At 35.7% G+C, this 6,868-nt stretch overlaps 1 non-coding gene across 1 annotated transcript; it reads left to right on the top strand.

Moving 5' to 3' along the window:
* Window positions 1-415: 415 nt before the first annotated feature.
* Window positions 416-522, top strand: LOC121217086 (small nucleolar RNA R71). Its single transcript, XR_005913305.1, has one exon. It is a non-coding gene; the product is annotated as a small nucleolar RNA R71 (small nucleolar RNA).
* Window positions 523-6,868: the final 6,346 nt, after the last annotated feature.

Here is a 6,868-nt window from a genome sequence, read left to right as displayed (position 1 = left end):
TCCTATTTTGATGTTGGTTCCCCACATAGTATACTGACACAGGATTCAATAGGTAATTCTCAAAAGAATGACCTTCCCCACAGTACACACTGGAAACTACTTCAAACGGACTTGGTGGCTGAGCTGTAAAATTATTAGCACCATTAGCGGTAAACTTGTTTAGCATAGAGGAAATAGACAATACCTGAGATGATAACGAAATGAGAGCATCAACTTCATGAACTCCGGCTACACGTCTTCCTGAAGCTGTTCGATTTGCTGGGCATTGATAGTTGCTGCTCGCGATCCTCTCGATGATCTCATAAGCCTCATTATAAGACTTAGACAAAATTGCACCATTCATAGAAGCATCTACCATCAATCTTGTATGTGCATTGAGACCATTATAGAATGTCTCCAACTGAATACAATGAGGACTCCCATGATGAGGACACTTACGAAGTAACTCCTTGAATTGCTCCCAAGCCTCATACGAAGACTCATCATCCAATTGTTGGAAAGTTGTGATCTCGTTCCTCAACTTATCTTTTTTACTAGACGGGAAATACTTAACCAAAACTCTCTCTGCTAATTCTTGCCATGTAGATATAGAACTTGGTGGTAATGAATTGAGCTATGCTCGTGCTCAATCTCGCAACGAGTATGGAAACAACTTCAACCCCAGTGCGTCTTCAGTCACACCGGCTATCTTAAATGAGTTACTCACCTTCATAAACAATAGAAGGTGGAGATGTGGATCTTCCGAGGCATACCACTAAATTGACCCACCGTTTTTAGTATTTGAAACATCACTGGTTTCAATTCGAATTGGGTTGCCTCAATGTCTGGTCTAATTCCTGGATTTAACTCATTGAAAAGCAGTATAGCATATTGCCTGATACATTGATCCCTATCATCGGCAATGAGGATAGGATTTCGTACGTGTTCGGATTTATTACCTTGGTCTTGATTTTGATTTCCAAGGTCCATCTTGTTCTGTCTCTGAGATATTCATTCACGTCTTCTTTGTCTAAAAGTTGGCTCAATTTCAGGGTCAACTGGGAGTAAATCGATAATCTGATCTATGCTTATAAACACCTGGAAAGAAATTACAAAATTAAAAAGAATAAGTTAGTACTGTTAGAAATAACCAAATTGAAAATAAATTATTTCACAAAAAATGACTATGGAAACAGTTGACAATCCCCGGCAACGGCGCTAAAAACCTGTAACGCTTGGGTTTGTGCAAGTGTACACAGTCGTTATCAAGTAATAAGTAAGTATCGAGTTATCGTCTCCACAGGGATTGTATTTGTGCTAAGTCACTTAATTTGTAAAAGTGTATTAACAATTTGATAAATAAAAACAATATAATTGAGAAGTGATGAATTAAGTATATGAAACTAAATGCAATGATCCCTAATGAAAATTATCCTAAGTATGCAAACTACATGAATGAGATAGATTTTAGTAGAATTAACACAATAAGCAACAATTATAACATAAATAAGCTAGGACAATTACTTTATAAACTCAAATTATTATCAACATGCTTATCAATATTCAGAAAGATATTCCATGGCAACTCGATCTTTCATGAGTTTGGAAACCACGTTAGGTCCTTTCAGAATCCTTTACTTAGCAAATACGCATTTTACTGATCCTTATTTACTAAGGGTTTCTTAGTATTTGTGTGAGGTAATAGGGACGTAATAGGTTTGAAAAAGTTTAATCACACAAATCTAAAAACTATGCAGATAATAGAGTCTGGTTAGGGATGTTATGCAACCTGCAATTTAATTGGGTTAGGATCTAAATTGAGCATGCACCTTTCAATTATACGTCCATTAGTCATCGTCTGGTTAAGATCGCTCAGCTAATTTAGGTTCATTTCAATCACATATGAACAAAATACAGACTTGATTTTAATTGAAAACATGATCAATTAAGGCACAAATATTATAAGCATCAATCAAATAATTATTGTTAAATCAAATGAATCATCCTAGCTTAAATAAAATTAAGCTATCATTGTTGTAAACAAGAACAAAGAACACATAGCAAACATTCTTGAATTAAATTAAAGTAAGAAAGATTAAACCCAATTCAGAGTGGTTGTCACCCAAGACTCTGACTGATGAGGGCTCCGTCGTTCCTTTGCTTTGCTCTTTTGCTGATGGCTCTCTGAGGTGGCCGACCAAGGGTTCTTTAAGAGGCTAATTTGCTCAAAATCTTTATGCAAAGATGATGATAGGCGTGAGGGCTAAGAAAGCAAAGAGAATGGGGAAAGGAGAGAATGATGAATGAGTGAGGGATGAATGAGGGATAAGGGATGAGGGATGAGGGATGGTTAAAAAAGTGAGAAGGGGGCTCTTATTTATAGGTGAGGCATGGGAGCTAGTTTGCTAAAAATAAGAGTGTCCATCTTTCAAAAATCCTTCCAAGGGTGGTCAGCCATGAATTGAGGGAATGTGGCTGATTTTGCTTGATTCTTGGTCAATTTGAGTGCCACAACAACTCAGGACTAAGACTCAGTCACCAGCAAATCTTTGGGCAAATCTTTGATTTCTTCACCTCTTCAAGGACGTTGTGTAATTAAACCAAAAGATGGTTTATGAACCTCCATATTCAGCCAAATTTTGGGCTGACTTGGCCCTCTATTTGGACGGTTTTATAATCAAATTAAAGCTCTCAGACCTGTCCAAAAATAAATCAATAAGTTAGAGGACCAAAGAATTAAATTTTACCAACTTAATTAAATTAATTAAAACCCGAATTATTAATGAAATATTTTAAATTGAATTATTAAATATAATTTTATATTTTATTATTTAATTTAGTCATGCATGGCCCACTTTATGTCATAAAAAATATAATATGCTCAATTTAATATAAAATAAGCCATTTTATGCATGAAAACTATATAACAAAGCATAAAATCACATTTTAATAATTTCTATGTCTTGTTTTCATATTTTCACATATTTCATTAATTTATTAAACAATTACTTGGTTTTAACAACAAATTTAAGTAAAAAGGTGATAATTTATATAGGAAAAATCCTATATATTTTTCAGTTTACAGGCGCGTGCCCCTGTATCTAGTAATGTTTTTCAGAGTTTGTGGGAAGATCTGAATCATTCCCGAACGGTTTTAAATGACGGTTGGAACCTCATAGGCCTTTGTTATGAAGTCCTTGATAAAGAATCAGAAAAGTTTTAAATTCGAGTAAATTATGATGACTAAGAAAAGGGTGTTTGTGGGCGACCAATTTAGGTAACACCTCGTATTTCGTCCCGGCATTGGGTACGGGTGTGGGGTGTTTCATTTAGTGTGACAGCCCAAAATTGACCCTAGTCGGGAAGTGGTTCCGGGACCGCTAAACCGAGTCATAAAAATAATTAACCGTCATAATTGATGCTCATTATATGTACATGTGCATGTGTGAAAATTTCGTGTTTGAATTTTGTTTAATTGTAGGTGAATTTTAGTAAATAGGACTTATATGAGAAAATTTTGAAATGTGATAGGTCAAAGCATAAGGACCTATTAGTGCATGAAATAAAAAGGGGGGACTTGCATGTCAAATTCCCCCCCTAAATAGTAGTGGCCGGCCATGACAAGGTGGATAGAAAAATTGTGATGGGTAAAACATATTATGAAAAGTTTATGACAACATGTTGTGTTAAGAACAATAAAATATGAGGGGAGTGGGAGGAGAAACCAAAGTTGTTTCATCCTTGCTCCCCCATTTTGCCGAAACTAGAAGAAAAAAATAGGCTTCATCCTATTTGTTCTTCTTGACCGAAAAATCAAAGGAAGAAGAAAGAGTTCTCTTGCTTTATGTTCGGTTTGGATGAGGATTAAGAAGAGGTAAGTACCTTGAAATTCTTGGAAAATTTTGTATAAAGAAGGTGGTTAGTTCAAGTTCTAATCATTCCATGGCTTAAGTTTTGATTGTTAGGAGGTTTGATATTTGGCCAAGTAGTTTGAAGCTCTTAGCACATATATTTTTTTTCTTCTTTCTTGAAGGTTGAAATTTGGGTTGTTATTAAGGAGGTGCCGAATGTGGTCCTTGAAGGGCCTTGAGGAACAATATATGTGGCTTGGGTTATAACATTCGGCCATGGTAGTTTGAGGATTAAGGATTTTATTTCTTGTTAAAATTGGATGAATCTTAGTGTGTGAGTGTTTGAACTAACTAAGGATCAAATAGATGCATGGGTACAAAGTAGGAAGAATCGGCTACTATGGTTGATACTAATGCCGAAGGTGAAAATGTTATATTAAATAATGTATGTGATTTGAGTTAATAATATGAAAAGAATATTTAGATGTATTATAATTGATTAAGTATTAAATCAAAAGTTGCTAAAATTGCCACTTCTTTAGCCGAATATGTGTTTGATCAATGAAGAATTTGTTGAAGAATATAGGTGAACTTGGTAAGAGTATTCGGCTTAGTGTATAAATGATATAAAGATTTTAGAAATTATTTTGGTTAGGTGTATGTATGATTAAGTATATTCGGCAATATACTTAAAGTGAGTATATGATATTATATTATAATTATTGAGCTTAAGTATATGGATATGTGTATATGTGGTCATATAATGACATTTTGGTTTGAAAATTTAATGATATGTGATTGCCGAATGTGATTAATAAATTCATATTATTGGTTTAAATATTGAATACTCCTATTTGTATTCTTTAAGCTCAAGAGCAAAGGGGAACTAGATCCGATAAAGGGAAGGAAAAAGTAATTGAATAGCCATTAAAGTTGTTCGACAACATCCGAGGTAAGTCTTCGAGTAATGACCCTACTTGAATTATATTGAAATGATTAGTCATACTATGATGGATAGCCGAATGTGCATAGAGACTATGTTATAAAGCCAATTGAAATCATGCTCTTTGTGTGTGGCTATTGAGCCGAAATTGGAAAGGTTTAATAAATGCTTTGTGTTTGAGCCTTAGTAACGAAAGTGAAATATGGATGTGTCATGATTGTTGATATATGTGTGCATGAGCATTTGAATGATATCCAGGCTAAGTCCCGAAGGCAATTGTGCTAGTGATTTTATCCGGGCCAAGACCCGAAGGCATTTGTGCGAGTTGCTATACCCGGGATAAGACCCGAAGGCAATTGTGCTAGTGATTTTATCCGGGCTAAGACCCGAAGGTATTTGTCCGAGTTGATATATCCGGGCTAAGACCCGAAGGCATTTGTGCGAGTTGATATATCCGGGCTAAGACCCGAGGGCATTTGTGCTTGTGGTTATATCCGGCTAAATTCCGAAGAAACTTGGGTTCGAAGGTGAGCGTGTTGTGCTGTAATACATTCAATTAATACGCTCGAAAAACCCAAACGATAAGGTATGTTTGCGTGTGCATCGGAAAAGTCGATTCGTTTTTAATAGTATTCGTTCAATCGACTAACGAACTTTCGACTTTTAGATAGGTTAATACCTTGTGTGTATATGTTGATGAAGTGTGAAGTAAGTATGTGTATGAGAATGTGTATTAATAAAGTGATCCATTTAGCTATGTGAATGTAATACTTTAGTCAAAGCCGATTTCATTACTTGAAACTTACTAAGCTTTAAAATGCTTACCCCGTTGCTTTGGCTCTCTGTTTTATAGATTTTGTTCGTCGGATATCGGATTCGGGATCATCGAAGTCGAAGTCATCCACACTATCAAAGCCCTTTTGGTACTCTTTTAGTTGAACTCTGGATATGGCATGTATAGGACTACCCTTTTGTTGTGGGTCATGGACCCTTTGGACTTGTATAATTTTGGTTAGCCATGCGAAAATGGCTTAAATATGTTTGAGTATAATGTTATAATCATTTGGTATGGATATGGTTATTGAGAGGTGTGGATATGCTTAACAAGGATTGGCCATGGGAATGGTTAATCACTATCATAAATTGTGCTATTTATGCTAAAAGGGCTAGTTGAATCATGGAAACTATGAAATAGGTAAAGTCTACCTTAAAGGCAGATGCTGACAGCAGCAGTGATGTAGATTTGTAAAATCACTAAAAATATTAGGAAGGGAATTAAATAGTGAATAAATTATGTAAACGAACCTTGATGAATCTATTTTCATAGGAAAGTAACGAAACGATCATATGGACAGTATGTTAAGAGATATTCAGGTTCTCGTGAGACAGGGCCAGAACGGTTTCTGGATTTCCTGTTCCGACTTTGGAAATTCATTATAAATTAACCAGAGACAATTAGGAGTCATTCCATATATGTATAGATTCCTCTTTGAGTCTAGTTTCTATAGAAACAAACGACATCAGTATTGAAGCCCTGTACAGAGAGATATCAAAGTCGTAATGCGCAAAGGTCAGTGTAGTCGATCCCTGTAACATGGGAGACTTTGACTAATAAACTGTACTAATTGGCCCAACCAAAAATTCTAGAAAAAAACATGTAGATGGGCATATGAGTCTAGTTTCAGGGAAAATTTACGGAACTGGATTCCGAGTTTCTGAACTCAAGATATGATTTTTAAAGCGACTAGTATGCAGATTGGCAGTGTCTGGGAAATTTTTTTATAAGTGGTTTAAATTCTGTTAACACCTCGTGTTCGACTCCGGTGACGGTCTCGGGTTCGGGGTGTTACATTTAGTGGTATCAGAGCTATTGTTTAGTTGATTCTAATACTGACATATCAAGAGTACGGGTCTAGCTATACATGTCATAACTGTATATTGATAGTGTGACGACTTTTGACCATTATAAAATTATATTTTCATATAGTAAATGGATCTTGATAGAGCTACGGCGGATGATGTGAAGAGTAACGCACCGGCTCCCATTGAAGGGACCACGCCAGTTGAGAGTGGGCCCGTAACTATGGGTCAAGGC

Source organism: Gossypium hirsutum, chromosome A02 (genome assembly GCF_007990345.1).
Source record: "Gossypium hirsutum isolate 1008001.06 chromosome A02, Gossypium_hirsutum_v2.1, whole genome shotgun sequence".
NCBI lineage: Eukaryota > Viridiplantae > Streptophyta > Magnoliopsida > Malvales > Malvaceae > Gossypium > Gossypium hirsutum.
This window is presented reverse-complemented; position numbering and strand designations above follow the sequence as displayed.